The sequence below is a fragment of the Ranitomeya variabilis genome, chromosome 1, assembly GCF_051348905.1.
Source record: "Ranitomeya variabilis isolate aRanVar5 chromosome 1, aRanVar5.hap1, whole genome shotgun sequence".
Lineage (NCBI taxonomy): Eukaryota > Metazoa > Chordata > Amphibia > Anura > Dendrobatidae > Ranitomeya > Ranitomeya variabilis.
In genome coordinates, this window is record NC_135232.1 from 340,671,153 (window position 1) to 340,698,662 (window position 27,510).

Here is a 27,510-nt window from a genome sequence, read left to right on the forward strand (position 1 = left end):
ACTTTAGGACTCTGGCATTAACTCATAATACCAGAGTGGCAATTCCTGATCAACAAGAGCTTTCCAGACACAGTAACGAAACTGCAGCTGTGAACTGGAACCAAAATACAAAAACAAAACATGGACGAATGTCCAACTTATCTAGTAGATGTCTGGGAGCAGGAACAAGCACAGAGAGGCTTCTGATAACATTGTTGACCGGCAAGCATCTAACAGAGAAGCCAGGTTATATAGCGACACCCAGATCTAATCAGAACAGGTGAACAGGGAAGATGATGTCACAAGTTCAATTCCACCAGTAGCCACCGGGGGAGCCCAGAATCCAAATTCACAACAGTACCCCCCCCTCAAGGAGGGGGCACCGAACCCTCACCAGAACCACCAGGGCGATCAGGATGGGCCCTATGAAAGGCACGAACCAGATCAGAGGCATGAACATCAGATGCAGTGACCCAAGAATTATCCTCCTGGCCGTATCCCTTCCACTTGACCAGATACTGGAGTCTCCGTCTGGAAACACGGGAGTCTAGGATTTTTTCCACAACGTACTCCAACTCACCCTCAACCAACACCGGAGCAGGAGGCTCAACGGAAGGCACAACCGGTGCCTCATACCTGCGCAATAACGACCGATGAAAAACGTTATGAATAGAAAAGGATGCAGGGAGGTCCAAACGGAAGGAAACAGGGTTAAGAATCTCCAATATTTTATACGGACCGATGAACCGAGGCTTAAACTTAGGAGATGAGACCCTCATAGGGACAAAACGAGAAGACAACCACACCAAATCTCCAACACAAAGCCGAGGACCAACACGACGGTGACGGTTGGCAAAAAGCTGAGTCTTCTCCTGGGACAACTTTAAATTGTCCATCACCTGCCCCCAGATATGATGCAATCTCTCCACCACCGCATCCACTCCAGGACAATCCGAGGATTCCATCTGACCGGAGGAAAATCGAGGGTGGAACCCCGAATTACAGAAAAACGGGGACACCAAAGTGGCAGAGCTGGCCCGATTATTGAGGGCGAACTCCGCCAATGGCAAAAAAGCAACCCAATCATCCTGGTCAGCAGACACAAAACACCTCAGATATGTCTCCAGGGTCTGATTAGTCCGCTCGGTCTGGCCATTAGTCTGAGGGTGAAAAGCAGACGAAAAAGACAAATCTATGCCCATCCTAGCACAGAATGCCCGCCAAAATCTAGACACAAATTGGGTTCCTCTGTCAGAAACGATATTCTCAGGAATACCATGCAAACGAACAACATTTTGAAAAAACAGGGGCACCAACTCGGAAGAAGAAGGCAATTTGGGCAGGGGAACCAAATGGACCATCTTAGAAAAACGGTCACACACCACCCAGATGACAGACATCTTCTGAGAAACAGGCAGATCTGAAATAAAATCCATCGAGATGTGTGTCCAAGGCCTCTTAGGAATAGGCAAGGGCAACAATAATCCACTAGCCCGAGAACAACAAGGCTTGGCCCGAGCACAAACGTCACAAGACTGCACAAAGCCTCGCACATCTCGTGACAGGGAAGGCCACCAGAAGGATCTTGCCACCAAATCCCTGGTACCAAAAATTCCAGGATGACCTGCCAATGCAGAAGAATGTACCTCAGAGATGACTCTACTGGTCCAATCATCAGGAACAAACAACCTATCAGGCGGACAACGATCCGGTCTATCCGCCTGAAACTCCTGCAAGGCCCGCCGCAGGTCTGGAGAAACGGCTGACAAGATAACTCCCTCCTTAAGAATACCTGTGGGGTCAGAGTTGCCGGGTGAATCAGGCTCAAAACTCCTAGAAAGGGCATCCGCCTTAACATTCTTAGAACCCGGTAGGTACGATACCACAAAATTAAACCGAGAGAAAAATAATGACCAGCGCGCCTGTCTAGGATTCAGGCGCCTGGCGGTTTCAAGATAGATCAAATTTTTGTGGTCAGTCAATACCACCACCTGATGTCTGGCCCCCTCGAGCCAATGGCGCCACTCCTCAAACGCCCACTTCATGGCCAAAAGCTCCCGATTCCCAACATCATAATTCCGCTCAGCGGGCGAAAATTTACGGGAAAAGAAGGCACAAGGCCTCATCACGGCGCAGTCAGAACTTTTCTGCGACAACACTGCCCCAGCTCCGATCTCAGAAGCGTCGACCTCAACCTGAAAAGGAAGAGTCACATCAGGCTGACGCAACACAGGGGCAGAAGAAAAACGGCGCTTAAGCTCCTGAAAGGCCTCCACAGCATCAGGGGACCAATTAGCAACATCAGCACCCTGTCTAGTCAAATCGGTCAATGGCTTAACGACATCCGAAAAACCAGAAATAAATCGACGATAAAAGTTGGCAAAGCCCAAAAATTTCTGAAGACTTTTAAGAGAAGAGGGCTGCGTCCAATCACAAATAGCTTGAACCTTGACAGGATCCATCTCAATGGAAGAGGGAGAAAAAATATATCCCAAAAAGGAAATTCTCTGAACCCCAAAAACGCACTTAGAACCCTTGACACACAGAGAATTAGACCGCAAAACCTGAAAAACCCTCTTAACTTGCCGGACATGAGAGTCCCAATCATCCGAAAAAATCAGAATATCATCCAGATACACTATCATAAATTTATCCAAAAAATCGCGGAAAATATCATGCATAAAGGACTGGAAGACTGAAGGGGCATTAGAAAGACCAAAAGGCATCACCAAATACTCAAAGTGGCCCTCGGGCGTATTAAATGCGGTTTTCCACTCATCCCCCTGCCTGATCCGCACCAAATTATACGCCCCACGGAGATCAATCTTAGAGAACCACTTGGCCCCCTTTATGCGAGCAAACAAATCAGTCAGCAACGGCAATGGGTATTGATATTTAACCGTGATTTTATTCAAAAGCCGATAATCAATACATGGTCTCAAAGAGCCGTCTTTTTTTGACACAAAGAAAAAACCGGCTCCTAAGGGAGATGACGATGGACGAATATGTCCCTTTTCCAAGGACTCCTTTATATATTCTCGCATAGCAGTATGTTCAGGCACAGACAGATTAAATAAACGACCCTTTGGGTATTTACTACCCGGAATTAAATCTATAGCACAATCGCACTCACGGTGCGGAGGTAGTGAACCCAGCTTGGGTTCTTCAAAGACGTCACGATAATCAGACAGGAACTCAGGGATTTCAGAGGGAATAGATGATGAAATGGACACCAAAGGTACGTCCCCATGAGTCCCCTTACATCCCCAGCTCAACACAGACATAGCTCTCCAGTCAAGGACTGGGTTGTGAGACTGCAGCCATGGCAATCCCAGCACCAAATCCTCATGTAGATTATACAGCACTAGAAAACGAATAGTCTCCTGGTGATCCGGATTAATACACATAGTTACTTGTGTCCAGTATTGTGGTTTATTATTAGCCAATGGGGTGGAGTCAATCCCCTTCAGAGGAATAAGAGTCTCCAAAGGCTCTAAATCATACCCACAACGATTGGCAAAGGACCAATCCATAAGACTCAAAGCGGCGCCAGAGTCGATATAGGCGTCCGTAGTAATAGATGACAAAGAGCAAATCAGGGTCACAGACAAAATAAATTTAGACTGTAAAGTGCCAATGGGAACGGATTTATCAAGCTTTTTAGTACGCTTAAAGCATGCTGATATAACATGAGTAGAATCCCCACAATAGAAACACAACCCATTTTTCCGTCTAAAATTCTGCCGCTCGCTTCTGGACAGAATTCTATCACACTGCATGTTTTCTGGCGTCTTCTCAGTGGACACCGCCAGATGGTGCACTGGTTTGCGCTCCCGCAGACGCCTATCGATCTGAATGGCCATTGTCATGGACTCATTCAGACCCGCAGGCACAGGGAACCCCACCATAACATCCTTAATGGCATCAGAAAGACCCTCTCTGAAAGTAGCCGCCAAGGCACACTCATTCCACTGAGTAAGCACAGACCATTTACGGAATTTTTGGCAGTAAATTTCAGCTTCATCTTGCCCCTGCGATAGGGACATCAAAGTTTTTTCTGCCTGAAGTTCCAAATGAGGTTCCTCATACAGCAAGCCCAAGGCCAGAAAAAACGCATCCACATTGCGCAACGCAGGATCCCCTGGTGCCAATGCAAAAGCCCAATCTTGAGGGTCGCCGCGGAGCAAGGAAATCACAATCCCAACCTGCTGTGCAGGGTCTCCAGCAGAACGAGATTTCAGGGACAAAAATAACTTACAATTATTTCTAAAATTCTGAAAGCTAGATCTATTCCCTGAGAAGAATTCCGGCAAAGGAATTCTCGGCTCTGATACCGGAGCATGAACAACAAAATCTTGCAAACTTTGTACTTTCGTGGCGAGATTATTCAAACCTGCAGTTACACTCTGTAGATCCATTATAGACAGGTGAACATAGAGCCATTCAAAGATTAGAAGGAGAGAGAAAAAAAAAAAAGACTGCAGCATAGACAGACTGGCAAGTGATCCAATTAAGAGCACACTAACTACTAGAGAAAAAAAAAAAAAAAAAAAATTTTCAGCAGACTTCTTATTTCTCTCCTTTCTCAGCCAAGGATTTTAACCCTTTAGTGGGCCGGTCAAACTGTCATGATCTCCATGGCCAGAGAACTAGCATAAGCCTCAATAGGAACAAGCTCTTGGAAGATGTAACTGTACTGACCATGAACTAAACCTACCGCATCATCTAGAAGTAGCCAGGTAGCATGTCCTACTTTTTATCCCTATATGCCCAGCGCCGGCCGGAGAACTAAATAATGCTAGCAGAGGGAAATATAAGACCTGACTCACCTCTAGAGAAATGCCCAAAAAGGAGACAGAAGCCCCCCACATATATTGGCGGTGATATGAGATGAAACAACAAACGCAGCAGGAAAATAGTTTTAGCAAATTTGAGGTCCGCTTTCTAGATAGCAGAAGACAGAAAGCATACTTTCATGGTCAGTAGAAAACCCTAACAAAACACATCCAGAAATTACTTTAGGACTCTGGCATTAACTCATAATACCAGAGTGGCAATTCCTGATCAACAAGAGCTTTCCAGACACAGTAACGAAACTGCAGCTGTGAACTGGAACCAAAATACAAAAACAAAACATGGACGAATGTCCAACTTATCTAGTAGATGTCTGGGAGCAGGAACAAGCACAGAGAGGCTTCTGATAACATTGTTGACCGGCAAGCATCTAACAGAGAAGCCAGGTTATATAGCGACACCCAGATCTAATCAGAACAGGTGAACAGGGAAGATGATGTCACAAGTTCAATTCCACCAGTAGCCACCGGGGGAGCCCAGAATCCAAATTCACAACAGAGATGCCACACTTACACATAACTGGTCCAGACTAGAAAGGCCCTAACCACCCAACTGAAGCCATCACCTCGGACCTAACTCCCTAATAGGCCATTGAGGGGTTTCTCATACCTCTGAGGAACCAGAGGGCAGGCCACAACACACTGCAAACAAAGGAACAGGAAAGTGTAAACTAAGATATGAAAACCCAGGGTGAGAAATTATTACACTTTCATATAAGGTAGAGATGGAAAACTAATGCGAACCAAAATAAAAGGAACAAGTAACATCTCAGAAACATAGCAGTAGTTAAAGGAAAAGGTGCCGGGAAGGAAACAAGGTAAACCCCTCACTGAAGACAGAAGAACACCCATCCACCAACAAAGTGCAGTGAAGGGTGAACATATAAAACTCCACCCAGAATGTGATATCGCAAACCAAAATGGGAAAATAAGAAACACCTGGAAAGGAGCAAACCAAGAAGGGAAATTAAAATCAACAGAAACCATCAGCATTTGGACAAAAATAAACAAATTACCATAATGCAACCTCTGTAGGTTGCTTCTATTGTTCCTCCAGTACCATAGGTGATACAATCATATACAGGACTCCTGAAGCCAATCAATGACCTCAGTGGTCATGTGATGTACATGCAAACATCACTGCTAAGACCAGTGATTGGCAAGGTTGGCAAGAACCACTGGAGGGGCAGCTTATAGGTGGCGGGAGATTTAAAAATAAGTAATGCTTGTTTCATTATTTTCTCACTTTCCCTACTCTTTGCCATTTATAAAAAAAAACCACAATAAACCACACATTATAGCTACCCTCGCAGGTAGGGGAGCGGTGATGGGGGGCTGGCGTAGGTTCATTGTAAGATAAGCAGAGATGGATTATCGTCTATGCCGACACCATTAGGGGCAGTGATTTTCTGCAGAGTTTTTCTTTAAGAAGGCATTACAGCTAAAGCAGCCCAGGAATTCTTACTTATCTCGCTCATGCCTCAATGCTTTTTTTGTCATAGCTTTGACAATACAGTGGAAGTCACATTATTTCTCTAGTATGCATGTCTTCGGTCTATAAAGTGTAGAAATCCCATAAAAACATTCACTTTCATGGGTGCTTATCCTATTAGGCCATCTAAGACAGCAGACGTTATTGGATCTAGTCTGCACTGTTACACTCACCAAGTGCCTACCCAGTGAATGGTTTCCAGATGTCGCTTTTGGGGACTTACAGGATTTAAGTTGAATGTATTTGAATGTGCTTCCTGTATCCTGATTCTTTATCAATCACAGTGGACAGTGTTGGCGGTGGGAAAACAGCTAATGAGTGTCTGTAATATTCGATATTTCTGAATAATGCTACAGAAACACGGCTCCTCGGGGATAGACATTTGCCGAGATATCCTGTTTCCGAGCATGAGATAGATTTCAGACGTTCTATCCATCACAGAAAGCAGGACTGCTGAAACAAGGGAACCATTAATGACATTAACATTTTTACTTTAGAAAATTGCAGCCAAATAGCTTTTTCACTTTCTGACCTCAGAATGGCAGCTGTAGAGACACAATCCTGTTTTCACTGCACCAGATTATCTGTAACAAGTTATCGTTAACTTTTCTATGTAGCACATATTTTTCTGTTACCATCCCTGACCACTTTACCAGATCTGTAATATGGACACATGGATGTGCTATAAAAGATTATTTGCAGTTATGCATGCATTTACCATAGTACCGTTCCTAAATCATGTGTGAAATTTAAAAAAAAAGTACCTTCCCTTAGAGGAACCAAAGTTAGGAGCGGGAATGTTATTTTATGTTGTTTGTATTTCATCTAATTGGCGACCAGGTTTTTGTTCTATTATAAGTGCTGAACATCTGGACATCGTAGAGGGGCCCCAACTTTCGATCCACACTATAACCTACAGAGCGAGTCTCTGATAAGCTGCTGCTCTCGATTTTATTACATGGATAGCCATTAGTCTGCTCCCCCCATCACCTGTATAAATAGATTTTCAGGTCTCATATAAATAAGGCTTAGACTATATGCACATTACGCTTCTGCCACACATTTGTGGCTCCACCGGGACTTTCATCCAAAGCCCTGAAAAAACGGATTCAGATGGAACTCAAACTGAGCTATTCACTATAATGATGCAGACTCGCTTTGTGCAAGGTCTGTTTTTTAGAGGGGTGCAAAAGCTTTTATGCCAGCCTAAAAAGATGGACACTGCTGAAAAAAAAGACCAGATAAAACACCAAGTGAATTAGTGAATCATTCTAGTCAATGACTCCTTTGGGGTTTCCATCTAAATTCTATTTTTCAGCGCTTCAGATGGAAGCCCCAATAGAGGCAAAAAATTGTGACCTCAACATGATGTGAATCTAGTTAAAATAACTGTATAACGTAAAGTTCTACAATTATCTAATATTCCATATAGTTCAACTTAATACCATGTTCAATGGATGAGAACAGTCTAATGAGAAGCTGCAAACCAGAATGTACCTCAGTCTCAGCAGATAGGTGGATACTATTCTATCCATTATAGGCAATGATCAGTATGTAAAATACAGATGCATGAAAGTGTCTGATACTTTATAGCAAACTATGAGCCTACAGTTAAGGCTGTTTAGCTCCCAGGGTATTTCCTTGGCTCTATTTAATTATATCCACTTCCTAAAGAAGACTAAGACAAGGTATGCATGGGCTTGTGTTCTCTTTCTCAGCATCACCAATCACTTTAGGTTTGAAAGTAGACATGATGTTTCATTCACAGTCTCAGAAAGTCAGGGTGGCTCTTGACGCTTGAGACTAACAGCAGTGAACAGCAAATAAATTTTAGGCCCTTAAAACCCAAGATAAAAAGGTTAACCTTGGCATTGCCAAATAGTGGAACCTAGTACTATTGATGGAGTCCCTTTGATAACGTGTCTTTCATTGAGCTGTGCATGCTGTGAGCAACTTTGATATTAAAAAAAGATATATTGATACTTATCTTAGTGGCTACTACTGATGAACGAACATGCTCAGATAACGTCAAATCTGAGCATCTGGGCGTGCTTGAATATTATGTTAGAGTCCCTGCGGCTCCATAATTTGCGGCTGTTAGACAGTCTCAACACATGTTGGGATTGCCTGTTTGTTACACCTTCCCCGCATGTGTTCAGGCTGTCTAACAGCAGCAAATCATGCAGTCGCAGGGATTCTAACATAATATTCGAGCACGTCCAGATGCTCGGATAACATCCAAGCGTGTTCGGATAAAATGTTATCCGAGCATGTTCACTCATCACTAGTGGCTACCTAGTGGCTACCTTTAATTAATAAAAGTGCTCTAAGTTACCATCTTCTTCTTCTTAATATTTTTAGATCCCCTGATATATAGCTTTCAGCCTGATTATAATTTCATGTTTTTCTCTTGTGGTGATGTCCCTCCCAGTAATTTAGGCTGGATTTAATGGCTGGGTGTATCAAGAGCACTTTCTTCATAAGCTCAAAAATCAGCAGAGCTTCTATCCTGCACTTATTTTCTCTTCACCTGTTTCCTCTGCCTTTCACGAGATTCTTTCTCCCCCCTAGCCATGCTATGGAAATATCTGTACGACCATGACCTTGCTTCTGTCTTTAAGAGTGCAGTCAGATTGCCATATAAATTGGACTGAGATCGGACCGCAATGCATGGACTGGCCGGCGGCTCTCCCACGTCATTTTTTGGGGGTCGTCCCCCATTTTAATAACCAGTAAAGGCTAAGTATACAGCTGCGAGCTGATATTAAGAGCCTGTGAAGCTCCGTGTTTATTATCCCCTTCCCAGGCTATAAACATCAGCCCCCAGCTGTTGGCTTTCCCTCAGCTGGTTATAAATATTTGGGGGATCCCACACCATTTTTTTCTTTAATTTATTTATTTATGACAGCAATATGACTAAATACATGCATGCACAGTTCTTGTTATTTAGCAGTTAAACAACTGTTAATGACTTTGTGTCTCAACTTAGCGGGAGCGTCTCTCAGTACTAGGCACGTCCCCGTTGTAGTGTCTATGAGCAACTCTGATCGTTACACAGGTCCTAGCAGGACTCACCAGTATTTCCCACTAGGCCACAAGTCCTAGATATGTGAGTCACTGGATACACAGTGTGCTCATCGCACTAGCCATCTCAGTTCCCTAATGCACCACCCCATCCCACACCCTGTACGTCTATGCTAGAAGTAACGGCTCACAGGAACAGTCCTTTGCTACCAGCAGATCATTTCCCAAGCATGGTTTGGATCTGGTCACGGACTTCTACTGGTGCTGTTTATGGTCTGCTACTGGTGCTGCTTATGGACTTCTACTGGCACTGCTCACGGATTTCTACTGGCACTGGTCATGGACTTCTACTGGCACTGGGCACAGATCTTCCTCATAGCTCAGGCCTTCTTTGTCATCTGACCTCTCTCAGACCCTTCTGTCACGATGGTGGCTGTAAGCCCTCCAAGCAGCCACAAAACCTCTCCACGTGCGTGTTCTAGTGCCAACTGCCTCTCCTCAGCCCAGCCTGGCCTTTTATAATTAGTAACTGTGACACAGGTGTCACCTGACCTGATGTCATCTTTTAAACTTCCTGTGGGAACATCGGTTTCCACTAACAGGTTCCTATTATTGTAATTCTTTACTTTCACGTTTGACCAGCAGATGGCTGTGTTTTCTTGAAATTACTCAGCTAGGATTAAACTTCAATTGTACTCCTCTCTTGTCCACTTTCTTACACAACCGATGCTCTGTATTCAGACGGGTGGACAGAAAACCTGCCATACCTGAGCATATCCAAACAGAAAAAAAACACAAATTGAATGAAAATGATATTTTTCCTTCCTTATAATATACAAACTTGAAGAGAAAAAAGCTGACAATGGTCAGTCTAGGATACAATGTTACCTATTAATTGTGACCCTCATGAAATCTATGACATTGCTCCAAGTGTTTAATTAATCTGATAATGATCAATCCCGTAATCAGTGGTCAGTATACATCAAGACCTATTGTACAGGCATAACTAGTCACATATAAAAATAAGAAATGGGAAAATATGGAACAACCTCGCACAATTTATGAATCAGTTGGTGTTGTTTTATAACAGTCCATATTCAGATGGCTCCTGTTGCCAGCCTTAATTGGTCTGGTGTTAGCGCTATTGGTCCCTATTCAACATGCTGACTCTGGTCAACCCCAGAGACTCCCGCCCTGACAAGGGCAGTCCACAGCTGACCCACACGTCCTGATTGGCTCTGGATTGTCCCTACATGCTTCCTGAGCCGTTTCCTTGTTTAAGCGTATGTGCACACGCTGCGGATTACTCTGTGGACTATTCCGGACTGATTTTGGTAAATCCGCAGGTAAACCGCACTGCGGATTTCCTACGGATTTAACTCGATTTTTTTGCAGATTTTGTGCGGATTCCACCTGCGGTTTTACACCTGCGGATTCCTATTATGGAGCAGGTGTAAACCGCTGTGGAATCCGCACAAAGAATTGACATGCTGCGGAATAAACAAAGCTACGTTTCCACGCTTTTTTTTTGCAGCAGGTGCACTGCAGATTTTGTTTTCCATAGGTTTATATGGTACTCTACAACGCATAGAAAACTGCTGCAAATCCGCAGCAAAATCCGCAACGTGTGCACATGCCCTAAGATTTAACAGGGGAGAAGGCACACGTCAGCGTATCAAAAGTACGGGGCTACCACTCCCTCCTACGAATGTGCATTGTAAGGTGCCTAAGACTTTGATTCCACAAAACCCTTTTAATATAAAATCTATTGTGAAAAACTGACCTATAGCATTAATCGCTTTGGTGCTGACATTCGCTAGGTTTTTGATTTGCAGCAAATCCATAAAAGAAAAAAGAAAAAGAAAATAAAAAATGTGTTTAGTTAAAGAATATAAAACATGCAGTGCATTTTAGGGCATTTTTCCAGCTAACGTAGTGTATTTTGTAAATTATAGTTGTATCTGGAGTTGCTTGGATGTAATGATGCTTATCTGACATATCGCTGGTTTTGCCAGACTGCTTGGAATCTTTTTGAAGAACATAAACAAATAAAAGATTAATTACTAATCAGAATAAAACACAGAACTGTTTCACGGTGGTTTAAAATAGTCGTGAATAATTGTGAGAATTCCAAAACATAACAACTATCGTAAATTCTAAACATAATCTTCATTGAAATCTCTATTACATTTCGCTGAGGGTAGAATCATCCTCTTCCTCTTGAACCCTTTTAGCTTGTATTACATTGAACAGCGTAGTAAACCGAAAGGTAGGCCATAGGGTATCGGTGAAATAAAGGTATGTAATTTGTTACATATATATATATATATATATATATATATATAGATATATATATATAGATATATATATATATACAGTATATATACAGTATATATACTGTATATATATACTGTATATAAACAAACAAAAGTTTACATGAGAACTCTGTAAGCGCTAAGATGTGTGCAAACATTGAATATATGAAAATTGAACTCCATTACTGCCATAGAGATATATTTATAAAAATGAAGGTACTTAACACATAAATTAGCAAATTCAGAAAGCCAACTAGCTGTGACAAGGCATACCTTTCTTTGATGGTAACTAAGTTTAATATCCCATCAAAGAAAAGTATGCCTTGTCATGGCTGGTGGGCTCTCATGAATTATATATATATATATATATATATATATATATATATATATATATATATATACATATATATATATATATATATATATATATATATATATATATATATATATATATACACTCACCGGCCACTTTATTAGGTACACCTGTCCAACTTCTTGTTAACACTTAATTTCTAATCAGCCAATCACATGGCGGCAACTCAGTGCATTTAGGCATGTAGACATGGTCAAGACAATCTCCTGCAGTTCAAACCGAGCATCAGTATGGGGAAGAAAGGTGATTTGAGTGCCTTTGAACGTGGCATGGTTGTTGGTGCCAGAAGGGCTGGTCTGAGTATTTCAGAAACTGCTGATCTACTGGGATTTTCACGCACAACCATCTCTAGGGTTTACAGAGAATGGTCCGAAAAAGAAAAAAAATCCAGTGAGCGGCAGTTCTGTGGGCGGAAATGCCTTGTTGATGCCAGAGGTCAGAGGAGAATGGGCAGACTGGTTCGAGCTGATAGAAAGGCAACAGTGACTCAAATCGCCACCCGTTACAACCAAGGTAGGCCTAAGAGCATCTCTGAACGCACAGTGCATCGAACTTTGAGGCAGATGGGCTACAGCAGCAGAAGACCACACCGGGTACCACTCCTTTCAGCTAAGAACAGGAAACTGAGGCTACAATTTGTACAAGCTCATCGAAATTGGACAGTAGAAGATTGGAAAAACGTTGCTTGGTCTGATGAGTCTCGATTTCTGCTGCGACATTCGGATGGTAGGGTCAGAATTTGGCGTAAACAACATGAAAGCATGGATCCATCCTGCCTTGTATGGAGCATCTTTGGGACGTGCAGCCGACAAATCTGCGGCAACTGTGTGATGCCATCATGTCAATATGGACCAAAATCTCTGAGGAATGCTTCCAGCACCTTGTTGAATCTATGCCACGAAGAATTGAGGCAGTTCTGAAGGCAAAAGGGGGTCCAACCCGTTACTAGCATGGTGTACCTAATAAAGTGGCCAGTGAGTGTATATATATATATATATATATAAAATATTATTCAATTATTTATTTTCAAATGGAACCATTCAGCATGGGTTTTTTATATTTGGAAGTAGGAATTAGTATATAGGTGCTCTTCCCCCAATAAAAATGTGTTTTTTTATAGAGATCCTAGACATAACGCCAGGTTCACATTGCGTTAAAGCAGCCCGTTCAATGCATAGCCTTGATGGGCTGCGTTAACGCTATACCATACACGCCATCGCGTTATGCTATACCGCTAGCGCACATGATTCATCTGTGCTAGCGGTGACGGAGCCTCAGACGCTGCAGCCTGCATCCGAGGCTCCGGCACTGAATGATGGGACATCGCTAGCGTATGCCGATTATGGAATGCGTTGGCGATGCGCCCGATAATAGGGGTTAATGGCAGCGTTAATGGACTGCGTTACACCGCGTTATGGCACGGTGTAACGCAGTCTGTGTAATAGACTGCCCGGACGTAATGTGATCCCAGCCCAAGAAATATACAGTAGAAGCCATATGCAAATCAGGCTGGAATTGCACTTGGTGTGTATCAAGATAGTTGGGAGAAGCAGCCCAAATGCTTGCTTATGACATGGTTTTATTTTCTATTAGATAACCATGATGCAGCATCTTTTCTTAAAATTTTGTGTTGTGATATTTTTTCCTCGAATTCCACATTAAAAGGACATACATGACAACTAAGTAATATCATCTTTCATGTTGATGGAGAACTCTGACAGCGCGTAATCAGTGCCAACAGTATGAACTGTGTAGGGGCACACATTATTTACAAGGGAAATAGTAACTCCCGGCTGTAGATTTATTGATATGTTTCATACTACTCAACGTGTTTGCATACGAGTATCAGGGCATCTATCACCTTACCCATATCTCTTTCACAAATCTGTTGTTTTGACTATTCACTTGCATTCCGGAAATCTCAATATTTTCATTTGGAGAAATATTTCCTTGTGTTTTGTGCATTACATTAGCCATGAAATGTATTTATGTGGGCTTTCATGTGCTCAAGGCTAAAACAAAGAATACTATTTTCATCAATAAACAAAAGGTATGCCTTTTCTATTCTCCGGGCATAAAACACGATTTGTTAAACTGCATGCCGGAAATTCCAGAAACAAGTTAACCAGACAGATTTAAAAAAAAAAAAAAAAAAGGTACTAGACTGAATGCTTTTCAATACATAAAACTGATGAACAATAATATAATTTTAAATGATGAACTTCTTGAACCGGCAGGTAGTGCAAAATCCTGACAGTGTGGATGGTACACATTATTAGGATTTGGCATGATACAGTGACTGCCAAAAATTAGCTTATTTACTGTCAGTAGTGACGCATAGGTTTGCATAACTGCTAAGAGCTAAATATCTGGAAGTTTATGGCCAAGATCAGTTGCTACATTTTTCACTTACAATTTGGGTTGGTAAGGTGAGCATAGTTTTTCACATTGACAATAATTAATGCTTTATTTGTGTATGCAATATAAAAAAAATAATTTTACTTTTGGTGACAGTGAATTTTATTTTATACAGGTTGGCACTACTGTCCTATCATCAGTGGCTGCCATTGGTCCTCCTCCCCAAGAGATCTCAGCCCTGAATGCGAAGTAGTCGAGCTTCCTGAATCATTATCTGGTGCTTAGACTATTCAGTCATTATCTGAAATTCCTGCTTAAAAGAAAAGCAAAGTAGTGGCATAAGTGTTCAGTCTGGACTAGTCTTGTAAGGCTGTCACCTGTTTCTATGCCTGCTGAGAGAACCTGTCATGGGTGGAAGGGAAGTAGCAGAATAATGTCAGTGCTGTTAACAAGCAAATGTTTTACAGTTAGGTCCATATATATTTGGACCGAGACAACATTTTTCTCATTTTGGTTATAGACATTACCACAATTTAATTTTAAACAAAACAATTCAGATGCAGTTGAAGTTCAGACTTTTAGCTTTCATTTGAGGGTATCCATATTAAAATTGGATGAAGAGTTTAGGATTTTCAGCTCCTTAACCTGTGCCACTCTGTTTTTTAAAGGGACCAAAAGTAATTGGACAATTGACTCCAAGGCTATTTCATGGACAGGTGTGGGCAATCCCTTCATTATGTCATTCTCAACTAAGCAGATAAAAGGCCTGGAGTTGATTTGAGGTGTGGTGCTTGCATTTGGAAGGTTTTCCTATGAAGTAAACATGCGGTCAAAAGTGCTCTCCATGAAGGTGAAACAAGCCATTCTTAAGCTGTGAAAACAGAGAAAAAACCCATCCGAGAAATTGCTACAATATTAGGAGTGGCAAAATGTACAGTTTGGTACATCCTGAGAAGGAAAGAAAGCACTGGTGATCTCATCAATGCAAAAAGACCTGGGCGCCCACGGAAGACAACAGTGGTGGGTGATCGCAGAATAATCTCCATGGTGAAGAGAAACCCCTTCACAACAGCCAACCAAGTGACCAACCCTCTCCAGGAGGTCGGTGTATCAATATCCAAATCTATCATAAAGAGAAGACTGCATGAAAGTAAATACAGAGGGTTCACTGCACGGTGCAAGCCACTCATAAGTGTCAAGAATAAAAAGGCTAGACTGGACTTTGCTAAAAAACATCTAAAAAAGCCAGCACAGTTCAGGAAGAACATTCTTTGGACAGATGAAACCAAGATCAACCTCTACCAGAATGATGGAAAGAGAAAAGTATGGCGAAGGCGTGGTACAGCTCATGATCCAAAGCATACCACATCATCTGTAAAACACGGCGGAGGCAGTGTGATGGCTTGGGCATGCATGGCTGCCAGTGGCACTGGGTCACTAGTGTTTATTGATGATGTGACACAGGACAGAAGCAGCCGAATGAATTCTGAGGTATTCAGAGGCATACTGTGTGCTCAGATCCAGCCAAATGCAGCAAAACTGATTGGTCGTCGTTTCATACTACAGATGGACAATGACCCAAAACATGAAGCCAAAGCAACCCAGGAGTCTATTAAAGCAAAGAAGTGGAATATTCTTGAATGGCCAAGTCAGTCACCTGATCTCAACCCAATTGAGCATGCATTTCACTTGTTAAAGACTAAACTTCAGACAGAAAGGCCCACAAACAAACAGCAACTGAAAACCACCGCAGTGAAGGCCTGGCAGAGCATCAAAAAGGAGGAAACACAGCGTCTGGTGATGTCCATGAGATCAAGACTTCAGGCAGTCATTGCCAACAAAGGGTTTTCAACCAAGTACTAGAAATGAACATTTTATTTAAAATTATTGAATCTGTCCAATTACTTTTGGTCCCTTTAAAAACAGGGTGGCACATGTTAAGGAGCTGAAACTCCTAAACCCTTCATCCAATTTTAATGTGGATACCCTCAAATGAAAGCTGAAAGTCTGAACTTCAACTGCATCTGAATTGTTATGTTTAAAATTCATTGTGGTAATGTCTATAACCAAAATGAGAAAAATGTTGTCTCTGTCCAAATATATATGGACCTAACTGTATATATCCGACACACTTCAATGGATATACTCCTTATAATTATTCCCAATCACCTTACAAACCACTTTCAAAATAACAGGGAAACACTAATACAAAACTATAACATAACTCATAGGGTGATTCACACTAGAGTATAAATAAATCCATTTTTTTCGTTGCAAAGAAACTCATCAAACACCATATTGTAATGATGATGCCATATTCTATCCAGCACCCCAACATGTGTTTCATTTTGTCAGGAGAAGAAGGAAGCGATATGTGTCCTAATGTCTAATATACATTTTTTAACTTTAAAGAATGTTTCAAAATGTCCAATTATGCAGGGACTTGCTCAGCAATTAATTTTCTGGCTTCTATAGAAATAAACAGAAAAAGCCACATATGCACATCTTCCTCCCCTTTACATTGCCTTTCCTGAGATAGATGATGGTCACATTTATGGCAGATCTCATTGATGTGCCATAATCGGATATGCCATATCAGACATTAATGGTATATATCCTACCTTGTTTAATCAGCAGAGAAGATCAAAAGATAATACAAAGCCAAACAGCTGTATCTATTTCATGTGAAGACTTCTTATGAACAAATGAAAAACATACTTTTTAAAAGGGTTAAATATATAATAATTAACAAAGTACTGGAGATAAGCAGTGGATAGGAGGGTGAAATATAACAGCCGACATAGAGGAAGAAGCGTCTGAATGCAGTAAAGAAGGGAGGGTTGTTGGTACCCACATGCACATTACTAAAAATACATAGGGCCCAAATCATTGAGATTAGTGTTGTGCATGTTAATACTAATGAAGGAACTACTGAAGTAAGATGCTCTTAATTCATTAAGAGGTGCGCATCACTAGATGAATTGGCACACCTTACAACTAGTGTGTGCCTTTGCCAGAAATGCTACTCAAGTCAGGTGGCTTAATTTATTGACACCCGAGTGGTGTCAATTTTGATGCATTTTCCAGGTGAGCTTCACCATTCACCTCCACCCCCTGTCTCCATCCACTTTGGCTGAGCTGGCAGGGACTGGTGTAAAAATGCCAAAAACTTCAAGTTGCGCAAAAATTTTGAAACACTTCAAGGTGTTTTACAACTTAAACAACTTTATGAATCAGAGCCATTATTTAGATCGGTGTTTCTCAAACCCCAGTCCTCACGGACCCCAACAGATCATGTTTTCAGGATTTTATTGGCATTGTAGAGAGGAGAGAATCTGGGGCAATTTCTGGTGACTTGATCACAAATGCGTCACCTTTGCAATAGTAAAAAAGTCCTGAAAACGTGACTTGTTGGGGGTTGTGAGTATTGGTCTTTGGGAAACACTGATCTAGATCAATATTAACCATTTGTATTTTTTCTAGAATTTCAAAATTCTTGAATCTCCCACTTTTTCAAGATGGTGAGTATCAATTTCCTTAATCTAACTCTTTTGCATCCTATACCATTTTTTCCTCTGCCCGCCTCCATTTTATACGACATCACTGTTCATTCTCTTCTAGTTGACCTTTATTCCCGATGCTTGCTCTGCATGTCTCAAACCTCTCCATTCACATTTCTTTTATGTGTTATGCCACTACTTTCTCAGCACCCACCAATCCCAAGAAAGGCTCTCTTCAGAGCCTCGGCTTTATGGTCGTAGGTTGAGAACGCACAAGTCTGCGCCATTTTTTGTCTATGGAACTGCTAGAGCAGTAACATAGGTGATAAATGGACAAGACGTGCACATGCAAAGCTCCTTTCTTGGTATTGTTGGGAGTCCCAGACAATCAGTAAGTTATCCTCTATCCTGTGGATAACAGTAAATAGGGGGTAAGTTTCTTTTTTGGGAAAGCCAATTTAATCTTTCCATTCATGGCCTAATGCACACATAGCCTTGTATCCTAAACATTACCTATCTCTAAGATCATGACACCAGAACTATGAGATGGAAAGTCTAGATACTAACAGATCCACCGCTCCATGTTTTACAGGAATCATTATAGTTGTAAGCACTTTGCTTTGCTATTTTACAACAGAAACTCAATCACTCACACTTAATATTGTACAGACCACCATCATGGCAATAACTCTACCTATAAAATATTAGAAAATACCTCTAATGACAACTGTTTGCTTTTATTAAAGATGAATAATCCCATTAGCTCAGCATTATCCATCTGCCGTTGTCAGTTTTTTGGCTTCGCCATCTCAAAAACAATTTCTTTCTAATTCAAAATGCATTTCGACCTCAGAGCAAAGGTGTAAAATTACAAGTGGAGAAAAGTCTCTTTGTTTAGGTAGATGTTAAATTCCCAAATGAAGTACCAGACTAATGTCAGTGCTGTGAACGATCAATGTTTCACATGTCCAACTAACATTAAAGAGGTAAAGCTAACCCTGTCTTTTAGCCCCATGCAGAAAGAGAAAATTAAAAAAAAACTTAGAGTGAGGTTTTTCTACTAATTTAGTCAGCACATTGATGGTGGATCCAGGAGAGTAAGAATGCATGGTTCACAAGACTAATGTATTTCATATGATGTCTATTTTCAATGTGCTCCTTAAAGAAGCTTTAAATGCATTAAAATAAAAGATAAAATATTAGCAACATAATTATTTCTCTCCAAAAACATATATTTAGTATATATTTAGCATACTTTTTCCCTCCAGTCTCCTTCACACATTTCAGAAAACTGAAGTGTGTGACAAGGAGGCCATCTACAGCAAACTGAGCCTAGAAAGAGGACTGGGGAATGAAGAATATGAGCCTAATATGAATCTGCCTCAGTGGCCACATGCCATACCTGCAGGCCTCGCCACTGAGGATAGTGATTGGATGTGGATGTCTTATGAAAAATGTATGTGATTTCACAGTGCAGCAATGAGCAGCCAGGTATTCATTTTTACTTTATACCATTTCCTACTTTTGGGTAACTTTCATTAAATTGTTGATTACTTTATTCAGTGCTGCTCTCGTCCTGCGGCACCATCTGATGACCACAGCTTCTGACTGGTCGGAAGTCAGAAGCTACGTCACAAGCTCTCAATGAAACTCTATGAGAGCCGGAAATGGGCTCCCGTAGACTTGTTTTGCATTGTGTCCATCGGCTCGCTCCAGCAAATACTCTGGTAGCCAACAGGTCACAAACTGCCAGAGACTGACGGCAATGGTGGTGATAACAGATGAAGATGTCGGAAGGTGAGTATAAACAGGGGGCAGAGGACTTAAGGTACCTTCACACTAAGCGACGCTGCAGCGATATCGACAACGATGCCGATCGCTGCAGTGTCGCTGTGTGGTCGCTGGAGAGCTGTCACACAGACAGCTCTCCAGCGACCAACGATGCCGAAGTCCCCGGGTAACCAGGGTAAACATCGGGTTACTAAGCGCAGGGCCACGCTTAGTAACCCGATGTTTATCCTGGTTACCAGTGTAAATGTAAAAAAACAAACACTACATACTTACATTCGCGTCCCCCGGCGTCCGCTTCCCTGCACTGTGTAAGCGCCGGCAGTAGCAGGGCACAGCGGTGACGTCACCGCTGTGCTTTGCTTTCCGGCCCGCACTGACACAGTCAGTGCAGGAAGCTCTGAGCAGCAGCGCGGACGCCGGGGGACGTGACAGACATCAGAGGGTGAGTATGTACTGGTTTTTTTTTTACTTTTACAATGGTAACCAGGGTAAATATCGGGTTACTAAGCGCGGCCCTGCGCTTAGTAACCCGATATTTACCCTGGTTACCATTGTAAAACATCGCTGGCATCGTTGCTTTTGCTGTCAAACAGGACGATACACGCCGATCTGACGACCAAATAAAGTTCTGAACTTTCAGCAACTACCAGCGATATCACAGCAGGATCCTGATCGCTGCTGCGTGTCAAACACAATGATATCGCTATCCAGGACGCTGCAACGTCACGGATCGCTGTCGTTATCGCTGCAAAGTCGTTTAGTGTGAAGGTACATTTAGATTTGAAGTACCACTCCAGCAGTGAAATAAACACAAATGCTGTAGTGGTGCTTTAAGACCTATACACATTAAATTAGATACACATTAAGCCCCATACACGCTAGATAAAAGTCGTCCAAAGCCGTCAATTTGAGCCAAACATATAATATGTATTGGGCCTCCAGACTTTGTCACTTACATATGAAGATAGGAGAGATAAGTATCTGGCCTGTTCATTGTCAACAGCCCATTCTTGTATTTGCTGGCGAGATAAACCATGCCAGGTGATTATTGCAGCAAATCTCTTGTAGAGAACATAGGAGCACTTGGCTGAGCTAAATATGGGGGAGATTGTTAAAGGCAACCTGTCAGCTGTTTGGCCGATATAAGATGCAGCCACTGCCTTTCAGGGCTTATCTACAGCATTCTATAATGCTTCTGTGCAAACGTACGTATCTGCCCAGTTGAGGGCAGAGTAAAGTACTGCAGTGCGCAGGTGTTGGGAAAGGTCAGAGAGGGAGAGCGATGAAGCAACAGGAGGGCGGCATCGCAAGAGGATGGGAGGTGCCAGACCTGGACCTGCAACACCCATCGGATCGGACCGCACCAGACCGCCCCCCAGGTGAGTATAATAAAAACTAATTTTTCTTATCTTTCAGGTTGCACTGGGTGCTTATCTACAGCATTATAGAATGCTGTAGCTAAGCACTGAAAGGTGGTGGCCAAAGCTGCTGACAGGTTTGCTTTAATGGCTGAATATTCATTCTGCCAATAGCTATCTAATGTGTATGGCCAGCTTTACACCTGTATGAACTATTAAAGAGGTTTTCCAGCCATGAATAAATTTTGTTGTGACATGCAGCTTGGGGAATACTAACGGTGTATAAGTTTCTTATCATTAGGTTTTGGCTCTGTTTGCCGATTCCAGCTGTCATAATGCAACCAGTATATGAACTGCATACTTGTTGTCATAGTCAGAAAAATCACAGTATCTAAGGCTCTAGTTGGCATTTGGCCACAAATAGCAGAGACAAATTTTAAATGGGTTGGCCACCTTTGGGGTAAATATATATCTATATACAGTCATTGCCGAAAGCATTGGCACTCTTGAAATTGTTCCAGAAAGTAAGAATTTCTCCCAGAAAATTATTGCAATTACACATCATGTTATACAGTGGGGAAAAAAAGTATTTAGTAAGCCACCAATTGTGCAAGTTCTCCCACTTAAAAAGATGAGAGAGGCCTGTAATTGACATCATAGGTAGACCAAAGTTATGAGAGTCAAAATAAGAAAACAAATCCAGAAAATTACCTTGTCTGATTTGGCAAGATTTATCTTGCAAATTATGGTGGAAAATAAGTATTTGGTCACCTAAAAACATGCAAGATTTCTGGCTCTCACAGACCTGTAACTTCTTCTTTAAGAGGCTCCTCTGTCCTCCACTCATTACCTGTAGTAATGGCACCAATTTGAACTTGTTATCAATATAAAAAACAATTACAGTCCTCTCTCATCTTTTTAAGTGGGAAAACTTGCACAATTGGTGGCTGACTAAATACTTTTTTTCCCCACTGTACACATGTTTCTGTAATTTACGTGTATTGGAACAACACAAAAAACAAAGAAAAAAGGCAAATTGGACATAATTTCACACAAAGCCCCAAAAGTTGTCAGAACAAAATTGCTTGCACCCTCAACTTAATATTTGGTTGCACACTCTTTGGAATAAATAATTGCAATCAATCGCTTCCTATAACCATCAAAAAGATTTTTAACCCTCTCAACTGGAATTTTGGACCACTTTTCTTTTGCAAACTGCTACAGGTTTCTCATATTTGAAGAGTGCCTTCTCCCAAAAGGAATTTTAAGATCTGTCCACAGATGTTCTATGAGATTTAGATCTGGACTCAGCGATTTGTTTCTATGCATTTCTGGGTACTTCTTGAAGTATGTTTGGGGTCATTGTCCTAGTGTTGTGCAGGTCGGAGTATACATTTTCAACTCAAAATCATATCGGCTAATACTGTGTTGCAGTCAAGACTCAGGAAGTACCATTTGCTAATCAAAATCATTAGGGCTATCATTGGGGTTTAGCCAGGAGGCCCCATATGCTAATCAGAATGATTAGGGCTAACAGTGTTGTGCAGGCCGGAGTACACATTTCCTACTCAAATTAGTTTAGGCTAATACTGTGTTGCAGTGAGGTCTCAGGAAGCCCATTTGCAAATCTAAATCGTTATGGCTAATATTGTTGTTCAGTCACACTATCTCAGAAAATAAATACTGATTGTTCATTTAGTGACAGGTGACTGACAGGTCAGGGCCTAAGGTTGTGAAACAGCTGGTTTAAAGAGGGGAAGGGTACATATAGCATGAGTTGGAAAAAGCGAGGTCATGGTGGAAGGTGGGATAGTGGATGGCAAGCTCTGCATCAAGTGTCCTCTCCTCCTCTTCCTCCACCTTAACATCACACACAGTAAAATCCTCATAGGTGGCACCCCAATCACCTTTGTGTCCACCCAAATCACAACTATTCAACCGCCCAGCTAACTGTGGGGAACTACAGATGGGCCAGTCTGAAGAGATGTTCACACATTCTATTCCTTGGGCATCAGAGGTCTGTTCCAAAGATTCACAGAATCCAGAGGAGGAAAGCATCTGCACCGATACCCAAAATTTTTTCCCTGTTGGATCTGGGACTGATGAGGTAGGGTTCGAGCAGAACCCAGACCCTCATCACCAGACACTAACCCCCGGGGATAGAGGTGATCCTAGTGAGACTCAGATGCCTCATGTGCACGCGGACTGTACTTTGCGGTCAGGGCAGGATGAGGAGGAGGGTGACAATTATGGAGAGAAGTTTGAGAACAGAGAGGATGACAATAAGGTTGCAGATCCCACCTGGTGTGAACCCAGATGAATGCAGCTGAGTAGCTCAGCATGAAGTGATGCCACAACGACAAGCACTGCATCCTCAGCCAAAACTCTGGCTGTGTCCAGCAGCGGTCTCGGGTCTGAATTTCGCATGGGCAGCAAGGGTTGCCTTGCCTGGGCCTTTTTTAGGACCAAAAAGGATGACCTCTTTGTAAAAAAAGGCTCAGTAAAGGCAAACATTGCAATAATTTGACTACTACATGCATGAACCGGCACATACGCTATCAACATGAGTTAGTCTTGGAAACTGACTGGGCTAATATGCAGACTAGCGGGCCTCAGAAACTACCGGCCAACCCATCAATGCATCTGCTGCTTCTTCCTACATCACTGTGGCAAGTGTTCTTATACAGGTCTCTGGTGGTAGAATCTATATTTCTTTACACGTTACAATCGGGGTCAGTGAGAGCCAGAGCTGTTTTTGTCTGATCACACACACCAAGCACAACACATCTTTCTCAATTCACCATAGCATCTCCGCCTGCACCTCATTCACAGTCCAGCAGATTGTCGTGTTTACCCTACTCCACCCTCTCTCAGCACAGAAACCAGCCCTCAGTCCCGCAGTTGTGGTCACTTAAAAGATTGTTTCCTCCTACACATGCCAACGATAAGAACTTGAACTTCACCATCTCCAATCTGTTAGCCATGGAAATGCTACCTTTCCGCCTGGTGGATACAGACACTTTCAAAAAACCTATGGCCGTCGCAGTCCCCTAGTGCCAGTTGCCCAGTCGACATTACCTCTCTAATAAAGATGTGCCTGCACTACACCAGAATGTCACAGACAACGTCACCTATTCCTTGAAAAAAAATCTATGTCTATGTCTTCCAGGGTGCATTTCACCACTGACACCTGGGTGAGCAAGCATGGTCAGGTGTATTACTTCTCGGTGGCACTGGGTGACTCTGGTGCCTGTGGGGGCAGGCAGTCAAGGGTCTGCTCCACAAGTCTTGGAATCCCCAAGGCTTGCAGGGCAATTGAGGATGGAGAACTAAACTACTAGACAACAAACATTGAGGACAAAATTACTAAACACCTAAGGTATGGATAACTAAATCATTACACACCAAGGGATGGTGAACTAAGCCACTAGACACCTAGGGTTGGAGCACTAAACCACTACACACCAGAAGCTGGAGAACTAAACTACTAGACAACAGGGCTTGGAGAACTAAACTACTAAACACCTATGATTGGAGAATTAAACCACTACCCACCAGGGGGGTGGAGAACTAAACCACTAAACACCAAGGGATGGTGAAATAAACTACTAGACACCAAGTCATGGAATCCCCAAGGCTTGTTGGACAAACCTCTGCATCTAACACTTTCTCCACTGCTTCTGCCTCCTCCACCTCCTCTACGGCCTCCACCTGCGCCCTCAACTTCTCCCTTAATGAGACACATGTTCCAATAGAAAAAAGAGAATCCCCTCCACCTCCATACTGTGCAGCCAGGGCTCTGCAATCAGGCAGTATTTAAATTAATATGCCTTGGAGATATACAGTGCCCTGCGAAAGTATTTGGCCCTCTGGAACTTTTCAACCTTTTCCCACATATCATGCTTCAAACATAAAGACACCAAATGTAAATTTTTGGTGAAGAATCAACAACAAGTGGAACACAATTGTGAAGTTGAATGAAATTTATTGGTTATTTTAAATTTTTGTGGAAATTCAAAAACTGAAAAGTGGGGCGTGCAATATTATTCGTCCCCTTTACTTTCAGTGCAGCAAACTCACTCCAGAAGTTCATTGTGGATCTCTGAATGATCCAATGTTGTCCTAAATGCCTAATGATTAGAGTTGAGCATTCCGATACCGCAAGTATCGGGTATCGGCCGATACTTGCGGTATCGGAATTCCGATACCGAGTTCCGATACTTTTGTGATATCGGAAATCGGAATCGGATCCATATTCATGTAAAAAATAAAGAATTAAAATAAAAAATATGGATATACTCACCTCTCCGGCGGCCCCTGGACCTTACCGCTGTAACCGGCAGCCTCCGTTCCTAAGAATGAGCGCGTGAAGGGCCTTCGATGACGTCGCGGCTTTTGATTGGTCGCGTGCCACTCATGTGACCGCTCACGTGACCAATCACAGGCCGCGACATCATCGCAGATCCTAAACTCCTCATTGAGGAGTTTAGGGCCTGCGATGACGTCGCGGCCTGTGCTTGGTCGCGTGAGCGGTCACATGAGCGGCACGCGACCAATCACAAGCCGCGACGTCATCGAAGGTCTTAAACTGCTCATTCTTAGGAACGGAGGCTGCCGGTTACAATCGGTAAGGTCCAGGGGTCCCCGGACGGGTGAGTATATCCATATTTTTTATTTTAATTCTTTATTTTTTACATGAATATGGATCCCAGGGCCTGAAGGAGAGTTTCCTCTCCTTCAGACCCTGGGAACCATCCAGGATACCTTCCGATACTTGAGTCCCATTGACTTGTATTGGTATCGGGTATCGGTATCGGCGATATCCGATATTTTTCGGGTATCAGCCGATACTCTCCGATACCGATACTTTCAAGTATAGGAAGGTATCGCTCAACACTAGTGCTATATAAATAAATAATAATAATAGATATAAACTTTCTTGTTACACTAGTAGAACAAGCTCACTGACTAAGTCTCTGTTAAAGAGGTCTGCTCTTCCTTCTCTTGTACCTTCAGCTTTCCCTACACACTGATTGGCATGTCTGTCCATACAATTGCTGCTGGTGGAGGAGCATGTTACTCGACTGGTCTGTTTCCTAAGCCTCTTTCAGATATATATATTTTTTCTTATAAATGAAAAAAGTACTGATTTCCATAAGTGTGCTGGATCAGATTTTCATTAGTGCTCCCTGGTGCTGTATTCCTACACTGATTAGTTTCTGACAATGTATTCCTGTACTGAAGATAGTTTTGGTGCAGTATTCCTGTACTGATAGTGGTCCAAGTGCTGTATTCCTGTACTGATGGTGGTTCTTGTGATTTATTTTTATACTAATTGTGGTTCTGGTGCTGTATTCTTGTACTCATGGTTGTTCTGGTGTTGTATTTCTTCAAATTAGACATGTTTGTTCTATATACTGAAAAAATGTGGTATTGCAGTATATAATGTAAGCGATATCATAGGTTCAAGTCCCTAAGGGGACTAAATAATAATGAATACTATAAAGACAAAACCTAAAAATAAATGATGAAATGGCTTTAGTTCAATGCAGCTTTTAATTGCACAGACACAGCCATAGAAAGGTAGAATCAGATATAAGTTAGTTTCTTCCCTGTAGCCATGTTTCCAGTAAGGTGGCCAGACAGCATTTTAATGCTACTTACCTGCAGATAAACCCTATATCTGCAGGTAAATAGCTTTTCTGCACATGACAGGTTTTCTTTAATACCCGATGAGTTTCAAGGTGTAAAATCATAGTTTTATGCAACATTGTAATATAGTCAAATCATCCAAAGCCATAGTAGCAAGGGTTAATATTTTTAACTTTCACTTCCTCTTTGCAAACATCACATGAGAATACCCAGTAGTACAAGATGTAATGAATTAACTAAGAACAATATGTAAGGAACGATATAACATGTTTCTTTTTTAAGAAAGTCAGCTGGTGAAATGTGAATCTCAGCGCCGAGAGCTTTAATTGTTGTTTATTTGATTTTTTTAATTTGAGGAGCTTCTATTTAAATACAGCTGTAGTTTACAATGGTATGAACTTTGGATGACACATTCCCATAGGATCTCTATGTATAGCCCAGCCATGTGGTAACATTTCATTATTTGCATCGTTTATCCATACATAAAGCTAAAAAGCATGAGAGCAGTAAGAACTAGAATGCAACTGACGTTAAATATATTCTTGTATTCAGGGACAGATTATGTCATAAATTTTAAGCAATTTCTTGGTGATGTCATTTCCTGAGATAGATTAGACAACAATTATCTAGAGATATTAAAAAAAATCACAGTGTCAGTACATAGAATCTAGGGCCAATGACAAACGCAAGGACATGAAGGCCCCTATTTTTACTAATGTTAAAGGAGGTCTTGTCTACCAGCTGAAATCGGCTCAGGTTACTAGGATAATGAAGCAGATATGTTTACTTAACCTTTTCAATGGCCTTAAAAGGTT